An 11,955-nucleotide genomic window follows, 5' to 3' on the forward strand; every position below is an offset into this window, starting at 1 on the left:
CTTTTCACCCATTCTCCAAATAATTTTCTTTACAGCCGAATGATTTATCCAGGATCACACGTTGTGATTTCATCTCTCTTCAGTCTTCAACCTGGAACACTTTCTCAGTTTTCTTGACTTGCATGAACTTGACATGTTTAGAGATTATGAGCCACTATTTTATTTTATTTTATTATTTTTTTAAAGATTTTATTTATTTATTTATTTTACAGAGAGAAATCACAAGTAGATGGAGAGGCAGGCAGAGAGAGAGGGGGGGGAAGCAGGCTCCCTGCTGAGCAGAGAGCCCAATGGGGGGCTCGATCCCAGGACCCTGAGATCATGACCTGAGCCGAAGGCAGTGGCTTAACCCACTGAGCCACCAGGCGCCCCAATGAGCCACTATTTTAAAGAGTGCACCTCACTGTGAGTTTGTTTGATGGTCCCTCCTGCTTAGACTCAGGTTATAAACTTTTGGCTGTATTCTCATTGTCTCCTATTATATAGCACACAAATTCAATACTACTGAGTGACACCAAACATCAGTATTATTCATGTTAATTTCAATCACTTGCCTAGGTTGGGCCCCCGCCTTTTTCTACTGTAACCACACTTGGGCTTTACCGGCTGTCATGCTGGCCAAAAGTATTCGCTTGAGGGCTGCAAGGATGGAGGAGGGCAAAGGGACATGCTTCTTCCCCTTGGTCTCCTGTGGGATTCCTATCAGCATCCTGAGCCATTAGCACCTTAGCAATACTGTGTCATGCCAGTCAGGCACAGGGTCTTCCCAGAGCAGCAGCTAAATTCAGTTTGTGGTTTTGGTAACACGTGGATACTGGCGTCATCATACCTCATCAGAGAAACAAGTGCCAGGCAGCCAGCACTCTCTCTTCAGCCAGTATGGGTCCTAATCCCGTGAGGCCCCTGCTCTGGGCTAGGACACCCACATGAGTGGAACAAGTTCCTTTCAGAGGCCTGCACTTCAGCTCTGAGGGATCCTCCCGTTCCCTCCATTTGACCAATCTAGAGCTGGTAGCTGCTGCCTGCAGTTGCTACTTTAGTGGTACACTTGACTTTTATTCTTCCCTTTCAGATTGCTGCCATCTTCATGATACTCAGTGTTCCTTTTACCATTTCAGATCCTTAGTTAAAAACTGTACATCAAGTTAACAATGCTCTCTATCATATTATTTTTGTTCAAATCACTGCTATGTTTTCTGTCTTCTGACAACTCTGATATGTCTCACTGGAACTGAATCTCAGGAAGGGAGAACTTTTGTTTTATTTACTGCTATACAATGCCCTCTACTTAGTAAGTGACTAATAAATACTGATCAAATCAACAAACATTTGTATTTACAGTCACTAAAACCTTATTTCTCACTGTGGGTTAAGGATTCAGCTCTACTTTGTATGAAATACTCAATGTCCAAAATAGTATTGTTCATAATTGTGAAAAATTAGAAACAAAAGGCATTTCAACAGAATTAAGTTATTTTAATAGAATGGAATATAAGATGCTAAAAAGTAGTAGAGCTACATATATAAACATGGATGTAACCCCAAACCATTTTGCCGGGGTTTTTTAAAGGATTTTATTTATTTATTTGACAGACAGATCACAAGTAGGCAGAGAGGCAGGCAGAGACAGAGGAGAAAGCAGGCTCCCTGCATAGCAGAGAGCCCGATGCGGGGCTTGATCCCAGGACCCTGGGATCATGTCCTGAGCCAAAGGCAGAGGTTTTAACCCACTGAGCCACCCAGGCGCCCCCATTTTGCTGGTTTTAGTAAAGGAATAGTGCTCAGGATAAGGCACAAAGCGTGACATTACAAAATGTTACTAGAACCACTGAAATTCGCATTGAGTTTATACACAGTAGCAAAAAGCAGAGATTGAAGAACAGTGAAATCATCAGTGTGGGGTAGTAGGGTCGTGTTCTATGGTTGGCCCATCCACATTGTGTACCACCAGTAGAATAGTGAGGACAGGAATGCAGGGCCTAAAAATGTAACAGCCACACCAAAGGATACATCTGTATACAATAAAAATGTGGTTTCAAATCGGTGAAAAAGGGGTGAATGAATCAAAAGGTGAAAGATCAATTGGCTATTCATTTGGAAATAAACAAATTTGGGGTTTTTAGTTTACACCATATTTAATCGACAACAGAAAGAGATCAGCAGATTATTCCATTTACCTTAAACACATTTGTTTCGTATGTTTTAAGGACAGACCTGACAAAACAGAAGGTTTTAATAAGAATCTTCTTGTACAAACGTAGTGATCCAAAGGGGCACGTGCACCCGAATGTTTATAGCAGCAATGTCCACGATAGCCAAACTATGGAAAGAACCTTGATGTCCATCAACAGATGAATGGATCAAGAAGATATGGTATATATACACAATGGAATACTATGCAGCTATCAAAAGAAATGTAATCTTGCCATTTGCGACAACATGGATGGAACTAGAGCGTATCATGCTTAGCGAAATAAGTCAAGCAGAGAAAGACAACTATCATATGATCTCCCTGATATGAGGAAGTGGTGATGCAACATGGGGGCTTAAGTGGGTAGGAGAAGAATCAATGAAACAAGATGGGATTGGGAGGGAGACAAACCATAAGTGACTCTTAATCTCACAAAACAAACTGAGGGTTGCTGGGGGGAGGGGTTTTGGGAGAAGGGGGTGGGATTATGGACATTGGGGAGGATATGTGCTTTGGTGAGTGCTGTGAAGTGTGTAAACCTGGTGATTCACAGACCTGTACCCCTGGGGATAAAAATATATGTTTATAAAAAATAAAAAATTTAAAAAAAATAAAAATAATAAAACACGAATAAAGTGATAGTAAAAAAAAAAAAAAGAATCTTCTCGTACCAACTCAAGAAGCAGAAACACATTTCATACTGCAGGATGACAGACCATTTTATTTCTAATGTTCAAATTCTAAACTTAAATGCCTTTAACTCTAATAACAGAAAACTCTGACCCTAACTGTACAGTATCTGTGAGGTAGATAATATTATCTCCATTTTGCAGATGAGAAAATTGAGGCAGAGATTAAATCGCTACATAGGTCACTCAAACAATAAGTGACACACAGAATGGCTTGTCTGAAAAGACCTGTATAATTGTAGGAGGAAACATGTGTCATTCTATCACATTAAATACAAATGCAGACAGTTCTCTGCTCACATAAAATTTGAACTTCACTCTTAAAACTTATATAAGTATTCTTTGAACATAACACAAATATAAAGTGGGGAAAATTTCTTCAGTGGGCACTGCTTTCAATCTGTACAGTATAATAAGAAATAATGTTCAAGACCAATGTTGAAAATTTCAGATGTGTATTTTAAAGGTGTACTGAATCACTGTATACATCAAGTAAATCTTGATTTTATCAGTCATTATTTGGCTTATTTACTAAAAGAATGGTTTATTAACAATGCCTGTATTGATTTAAATGTACCACCAGAAAGCAGAAAACATACATGACATGTAGTATTTCACACATTCAACATTTCTTTAAAAAAATACATATTGTGGTAAAAGTATGTGATGGGACAATACCAGTTGGTGACAGAAAACATAGTGTATGTCACAAAAATTACTTAGGTAAGAGTGCATTGTTCCTACTATAACTATTTGGGAACCTAAAACAAAAATCAAGCATACAGAATGTAGCTGTTGAAGGGCACACTCCTACGTTTAAGCCTGATTAAGCTCAGAGGCTTATTATTCACCTAAACACATAATGCTGTTACTTTATTCACAGAGACACTTAGTGCTGTTACTTTGTTTACATATATTATTCACATATATAATTACTGTTATTACTTTATTCATATATACACTTAGTGCTGATGTTTACAAAGTGCTGCTATTTTAGTCACATACACACTTAGTACTGTTACTTTGATGTCTCAACTCACTTGTGCAGTCTCAAAACCACATGTTTACCATTGTGGTCAAATAAATATCCCATGGTAGATTATTAATGATTATTTAGTGTTGCATCCAAAACATTGCTTCTAAAATAAGATTATTTCTAGACAAGGATGTTTTCCTCACTTCTTAAACTCACAATTTTCCTTTGTTATGCATTCTCTGATAAATAAATTTTGAAGTATTTTTCAAGTTATTAGCTTCTATTCTCAATTATATGATGGCTAATCAGAAGCAGATTGTGAAAATTCTCCTACATTCATTTCATTTTAGGGTGTCTCAACTTGTAAACTTCTGATTTACAAAATGCTTGACTTGTTCATCAAAGTTTATTAAGATGCATAATACTGAGAGCAATTTCCCCCTAATGAATTCTCTGACATACAGTGTTTCTCATGCCTTCATTAGATTCACAGGGTATATGAAATAAGGGATGGCTAGGATATACTATGACAACAAAAAGCCCTAAACTTGTAATGTCTGAACAAATCTGAAATTTATTTCTGGTTCATGAGAAGACTTACAAGGAATGTTAGAGAAGGCAGAACTCTGCCGAGGACCCTGGTTTCTTCAAACCTGTGAAACTATAATCTCTAATGACTAGCTCCCAAGTACGCTGAGGATGATCCCTATGCCCTTTGATACGGAAAGAAACATGGAAGTAGGAAAACTTTCAGACAAGGTTCTTTACAGGCTTGGAATTCATGCCAGAGGTCACATGGCCTCATGTGAATGGAGAGCCAGAAAATCTTGACTAGTAGGTAACCACAAAGAAAAATGGGGATGAGGAAAAACCCAGGAAATTTTTGCTACAGAGTTTCTGCCCTAGGTGAAATCCTCGATGATTAGTAAGGGCTGATTTCCAGCCAAAAGTTTTTCCACATTCAAAGCACTTATAAGGTTTCTCTCCTGAGTGAATTCTCAGATGGGTTGTGAAGGTAGATTTATGATGAAAACTCTTCCCACACTCATTACATTCAAAGGGTTTTTCTTCTGTGTGAGTTCTCTGATGATTATTAAGAGTCGACTTTGTAAGAAAAGATTTCTCACATTCATGACACTGAAAGGGCTTCTCTCCTGTGTGAGTTCTCTGATGTACATTAATGGCTGACAGATGACAGTAAGTTTTACCACATACATTACATCAAAAAGGTCTATCTCCTGTGTGAGTTCTCTGATGTTGAGTGGAGGCTGACTTCTGGCAGAAGGTTCTCCTACATTCATTACATTCATAGGGCTTTACCCTGTGTGAGTTCTCTCATGTCGAGTGAGGGATGATTTCTCATAAAAGGATTTCCCACATTCATTACATTTATAAGGTTTCTCTCCTGTGTGAATTCTGATGTGCGTTAACATCTGACTGCCGATAAAAAGTTTTACCACAGTCATTACATTGAAAGGGATTCTCTCCTGTGTGAGTTCTCTGATGCACATTAACGTCTGACTGACGATAGAAAGTTTTACCACATTCATTACATTGTAAGGGTCTCTGTCCCTGCATGCCAAGCTCCCGGGAGTGCACGCACAAGGGGTGAAAACGGCAGAGAGGTTTGGGGTCCAAACATTCCAGAGTGCACAGACTTACCTCACCAGCCAAGAGGGTCCTACCAGCTGTCATCTGTCTCATCCTCTGTGTCCATTCAGGGACACCACATGTGCATGCCATGTATGCAGGCCCCGGAGGTGCCATCCAGTGCTGGAGACAACCCACCGTCCACAAAGGGCGACCTCCCTGCAGACCGGAAATGGAGGATGGGGTCTGGCAAGAGGGTGGTCAGTTCACTAAGGGCCTTTGAAAATGGACACCCAGGGAGAATCCAGGGTTTTCAAAAGGTATCTCTCTGTCCCCTGCAGAAAGGGCATCTTGTGATCCAAATTAATGCAGCTCACTGAAAAATGGCAGACGTATGTTTGTATCCTTAGCTTGTGGCTCAGGCACTCCACCCCACAGACAAGATTAGGAACTGTCACCCTTAGCTCCAAGGGGATCCTGGAAGGAACATAGGGCCTTCATGGGGAGGGAAGCCCTGCAGGAAGCCCTTTACATATTTTCCTATTTTTTAAAATTTATTATTTTCTTTAAATATGTTTTTATGTATTTTTCAGAGAGAGAGAGGGAGAGAGAGCTAACACAGGCAGACAGAATGGCAGGCAGAGGCAGAGGGAGAATCAGACTCCCTTCTGAGCAAGGAGTCCGATGTGGGACTCGATCCGAGGATGCTGGGATCATGACCTGAGCCGAAGGCAGCTGCTTAACCAACTGAGACACCCAGGCGTCCCTTATATTTAGTTTTTATTTTCACCATAACAGTATTCATTATTTTTGCACCACACCCAGTGCTCCATGCAATCCGTGCCCTCTATAATACCCACCACCTGGTACCGCAACCTCCCACCACCCCGCTCCTTCAAAACCCTCAGGTTGTTTTTCAGAGTCCATAGTCTCTCATGGTTCACCTCCCCTTCCAATTTCCCCCAACTCCCTTCTTCTCTCTATCTCCCCATGTCCTCCATGCTATTTGTTATGCTCCACAAATAAGTGAAACCATATGATAATTGACTCTCTCTGCTTGCCTGATTTCACTCAACATAATCTCTTCCAGTCCCGTCCATGTTGCTAGAAAAGTTGGGTATTCGTCCTTTCTGATGGAGGCATGATACTCCATAGTGTATATGGACCACATCTTCCTTATCCATTCGTCTGTTGAAGGGCATCTTGGTTCTTTCCACAGTTTGGCGACCATGGCCATTGCTGCTATAAACATTGGGGTACAGATGGCCTTTCTTTTCTCTCCATCTGTATCTTTGGGGTAAATACCCAGGAGTGCAATTGCAGGGTCATAGTGAAGTTCTATTTTTAATTTCTTGAGGAGTCTCCACACTGTTCTCCAAAGAGGCTACACCAACTTGCATTCCCACCAACAGTGTAAGAGGGCTCCCCTTTCTCCACATCCCCTCCAACATATGTTGTTTCCTGTCTTGCTAATTTTGGCCATTCTAACTGGTGTAATGTGATATCTCAATGTAGTTTTAATTTGAATCTCCCTGATGGCTAGTGATGACGAACATTTTTTCATGTGTCTGACAGCCATTTCTATGTCTTCATTGGAGAAGTATCTGTCCATATCTTCTACCCATTTTTTGATATGATTGTCTGTTTTGTGTGTGTTGAGTTTGAAGAGTTCATTATAGATCCTGGATATCAACCTTTTGTCTGTACTTTCATTTGCAAATATCTTCTCCCATTCCGTGGGTTGCCTCTTTGTTTTCTTGACTAGTTCCTTTGCTGTGAAGAAGCTTTTGATTTTGATGAAGTCCCAAAAGGTTATTTTCACTTTTGTTTCCTTTGCCTTTGGAGACATATCTTGAAAGAAGTTTCTGTGGCTGATAACGAAGAGATTACTGCCTATGTTCTCCTCTAGGATTCTGATGGATTCCTGTCTCACATTGAGGTATTTTATCCATTTGAATTTATCTTTGTGTGCAGTGTAAGAGAATGGTTGAGTTTCATTCTTCTACATATAGCTGTCCAGTTTTCCCAGCACCATTATTGAAGAGACTGTTTTTTTTTTTTCCACTGTATATTATTTCCTGTTTTGTCGAAGATTATTTGACCATAGAGTTGAGGTCCATATCTGGGCTCTCTACTCTGTTCCACTGGTCTATGTGTCTGCTTTTATGCCAGCACCATGCTGTCTTGGTGATCACAGCTTTGTAGTAAAGCTTGATGCTAAGATTCTCAACAAGATCCTAGCAAACAGGATCCAACAGCACATTAAAAAGATTATCCACGATGACCAGGTGGGATTCATCCCTGGGCTGCAAGGATGGTTCAACATCCGCAAATCAATCAATGTGATAGAACAAATTAATAAGAGAAGAGAGAAGAACCACATGGTCCTCTCAATCGATGCAGAAAAAGCATTTGATAAAATCCAGCCTCCGTTCCTGATTTAAACGCTTCAAAGTATAGGGAATAGAGGGAACATTCCCAAACTTCATAAAATCTATCTATGAAGGACCCACAGTAAATATCATCCTCAATGGGAAAAAGCTTGTACCCTCCCTGTTGAGAATAGGAACATGACAAAGATGCCCACTCTCACCACTCTTGTTCAACATAGTACTAGAAGTCCTAGCAACCGCAATCAGACAACAAAGAGAAATAAAAGGTATCCCAGTTGGCAATGAAGAAGTCAAACTCTCTCTCTTTGCAGGTGACATAATTATTTATATGGAAAACCTGAAAGACTCCTCCCCTACACTACTAGAACTCATACAACAATTCATCAACGTGGCAGGATGCAAAGTCAATGTACAGAAATCAGTGGCTTTCTTATACACTAATAATGAAAATACAGAAAGGGAAATTAGAGAATTGATTCCATTTAGTATAGCACCAAGAACCATAAGATACCTGGAAATAAACCTAACTAAAGAGGTAAAGGATCTGTACTCAAGGAACTACAGAACACTCATGAAAGAAATTGAAGAAGACACAAAAAGATGGAAGACCATTCCATGCTCTTGGATCAGAAGAATAAACATTGTTAAAATGTTAAAATGTCTATACCTAGAGCAATCTATACTTTTAATGCCATTGCTATCAAAATTCCACTGGTATTCTTCAAAGAGCTGGAGCAAATAATCCTAAAATTTGTATGGAATCAGAAGAGGCCCTAAATCGCTAAGGAAATGTTGAAAAACAAAAATAAAATGGGGGGGGCATCACGTTACCTGGTTTATTTTCCTATTTTTAAATTATTTATCTATTTTCTATCTTTTCAGCGAAACAGTATTCATTGTTTTTGCACCACACCCAGTGCTCCATGCAATCTGTGCCCTCCTTAATACCCACAACATGGCTCCCCCAACCTCCCACCCCCCTGCCCCTTCACAACCCTCAGGTTGTTTTCCAGAGTCCATATTCTCTCATTGTTCACCTCCCCTTCCAATTTCCCTCAACTCCCTTCTCCTCTCCATCTCCCCATGTCCTCCATGTTATTTGTTATGCTCCACAAAGAAGTGAAACCCTATGGTAACTGACTCTCTCTGCTTGACTCATTTCACTCAGCATAATCTCTTCCAGTCCCGTCCATGTTGCTACAAAAGTTGGGTATTCATTCTTTCTGATGGAGGCATCGTACTCCATAGCATATATGGACCACATCTTCCTTATTCATACGTCGGATGAAGGGCATCCCAGTTCTTTCCACAGTTTGGCGACCGTGGCCATGGCTGCTATAAAAATTGGGGTAGAGATGGCCCTTCTTTTCACTTCATCTGTATCTTTGGGGTAAATACCCAGTAGTGCAATTGTAGGGTCCTTATTCAACACAGCAGGCATGACTAAGGTGAGGGGCAGAGGGAACAGTACTCCTCCTAAGCAGGGGGCCTGATGCTAGTTTGGTCCTGGACTCCAAGAACAGGACCTGTGCAGATGGCCAATACTCAACCCACTGAGCCACCCAAGAACTCCTGGAGAGACTGTAACATAATCTCGTATAAATAGGAGTTTTCCAGAGTAGCATATAGTAAAATGAACATTTCAGTCTCTTAGATGCCCTCAGGAGTATCCTTTTTTAATGTCCAAAAATGTAGTTCGTTAACTTACAGCACAGTATTGTGTTCTGCAGTACATCTCAGGGACTCATCACTTCTCTCCACCACTCTGAGCTGACCATAAAAAGTGCCTTCTTCAATGCCCATCATCCATCTGCCCCTCCCCAACCCACTTCCCTCCATGACCCCACAGTGTGCAGGGATACCTTGACCCTGAGAGTTCTGTCATGAGCCATCGTCACGGTGACCTGATGACAAGCATCCATCCTTCTGTTTCAACTGTCACTCTGTGATCTGAGCCCCTGGCATTTGGGTGAATGGGTAAAAAGGTCCCCACAATGGTAAATCTCAACTGCTGTTCTATGGGTATGTGCCTACCGATTTTCTCAATTCTCTTCTGTCAAGCTAGCTGCCTCCCTTTTTCAGAGACCAGCTTCTCTTTCGCTTTTCCTACCCAACCTCTGATTCCTCCTCCAGGTTCGATACCTGTATTTGTTCATTTGTCTGTGTTATTTCATTGGGATTTCATGGGGAAGCTGCCTTCCTTAAATCGCTTCTACGTTCAGAAAACCATACTCTTTCTGAATGCCAATTTTGGACACAGTCCTACAGGGACAACACACGTCACACACCACACTTCTCTCCCTGGATCAGGAGAATCTTGGTGTGAACAAGGCACCATATTTGAGGGGAGCGAACTGCCGGTCACCTCTTCCCGATGGACATGACAAAATTGGAGAGGAATGGTCAGTGGTCAAAATGCAGCTGTTGTTAGAAGGAGAGACACTGGAAGATAGCAGGGTGTTCTCATGGGTTGATGTGGAGGGCTTCACGGGCCCTTTTCTTGATGCCTGGGAGTGTATGGGAATGGGCTGTGCCACCAGGTGGATGGACAGGACACACAGCAGCTCCACAGTGGACAGTCTCCTGCTTTCAAAGGTACTGCTTGCTGGGTTCTCCAGGCCCGGCCTAGGGAGGGAGACAGGAGACTGTCCACTAAACCTACAGCCTCCAGAGGGGATCAAGAGACCTGAGAGTAGACAGGGGATGCTGGCAAAAAATAAGAGAGTAGGGAGGGACTCACTCCAGCCAGGGTAGCCTCACTTCCATCCAGGCTCCTCAGAGAAGTCTACACATCAAGTGCGGGCCACTCACATTCATCCATCTCCTCCCTGAAACCAACCACCCCCGGCCCACATGGCCACCTCCATGTTCATTTGTACCATCAACTGCTCCTCTGGATTGGAGAGCTCAAAGGCAAGTGAGTTCTCGGCAGGGTCAAAGTGTGACCTTTGGGAGCAGAAGGCAAGCGAGTTCTCGGCGGGGTCCTATATGACCATTGGGAGTTTGAATCAGCTTGGGAGCCAAGCATAACCCCAGGAGCCGTGGGCTTCAACTGGCCTTCAGGACGGCCTTGGGCGACTGTGCTGACCTTGCAGAGAAGTGAGGGAACGTGGCCCATGCTACACATTCCTGGTCCTTCACTTGGGCCCCATTGGTCAGAAACCACCACATAATTGATGTCAAGGCCACAACATAGAGTAAATTCCCACTCTCCCTCAGGTAAACTCATTTTTCTTCAAGATTTTATTTATTTGAAAGACAGAAAGACAGAGAAGGAGATACAGAGAGTGCCAAGATCGCAAGCAGGGGGAGTAGCAGAGGGAGAGGAAGAAGCAGGCTCCCCTTTCGAGCAGGGTGCCCAATGTGGGCCTCCAACCTCAGGACCCTAGGATCAGGTCCTGAGCTGAAAGCAGAAGGTTCAATGTCTGAGCCACTTGGTCACCTCAGTAACGTCATTATTTGCTTCTGAGGGACAACCAGTGTTTGATTTCTCTTTCCATGAACATCTGAGCATGGACATGCCAGAGGGGAGAGACAATGTCCTTGGTGCTGAGAGCCTTCCTTGAGTTTATACCATGAAAGGACAGCGGATTGAGACGGGCACTGACAAAAATCACCACCATTGCTTAGGCAATGGATGGTCCTGAGCATTTTCCACCAGGTCATTCTGTCTATGGGAAATGACTTTGAAATAGGTTGCCGAAGAAAATGGGATGTGGGAGTTTTGACATAACAAGCCGGAGCAATTTCATTTTCTCCTTCTCTGAATCATAGTGATGAAGTTCCAGACCTAGGTGAGGTTCAGTGGGCTGAGGTCCGGAGACGAGGACCAAGAAAGAATTCTTGAGACAACTTTGGTGCAAAATGGTGGTTTATTAAAGCACGGGGACAGGACCCGTGGGCAGGAAGAGCTGCTGCCCTTGGTTGGGAGACATGGTAGGTTATGGGGAGGGGAAGGGAGGTTTCAACAGAGCTTTCATATGCTAAAGAGGGCCTACAAGGTGCTGGCATACCAGAGGCCTTGAGGCTTGATTTTGGCAAGCCATTCACATTTCTGCTATCAAGCGTCTTTGTTACTGAGATTTGGTTTAGAAGAAATTTAACTTTATTTAGGGC

This window comes from Mustela nivalis (genome assembly GCF_964662115.1).
Source record: "Mustela nivalis genome assembly, chromosome: 2".
Lineage (NCBI taxonomy): Eukaryota > Metazoa > Chordata > Mammalia > Carnivora > Mustelidae > Mustela > Mustela nivalis.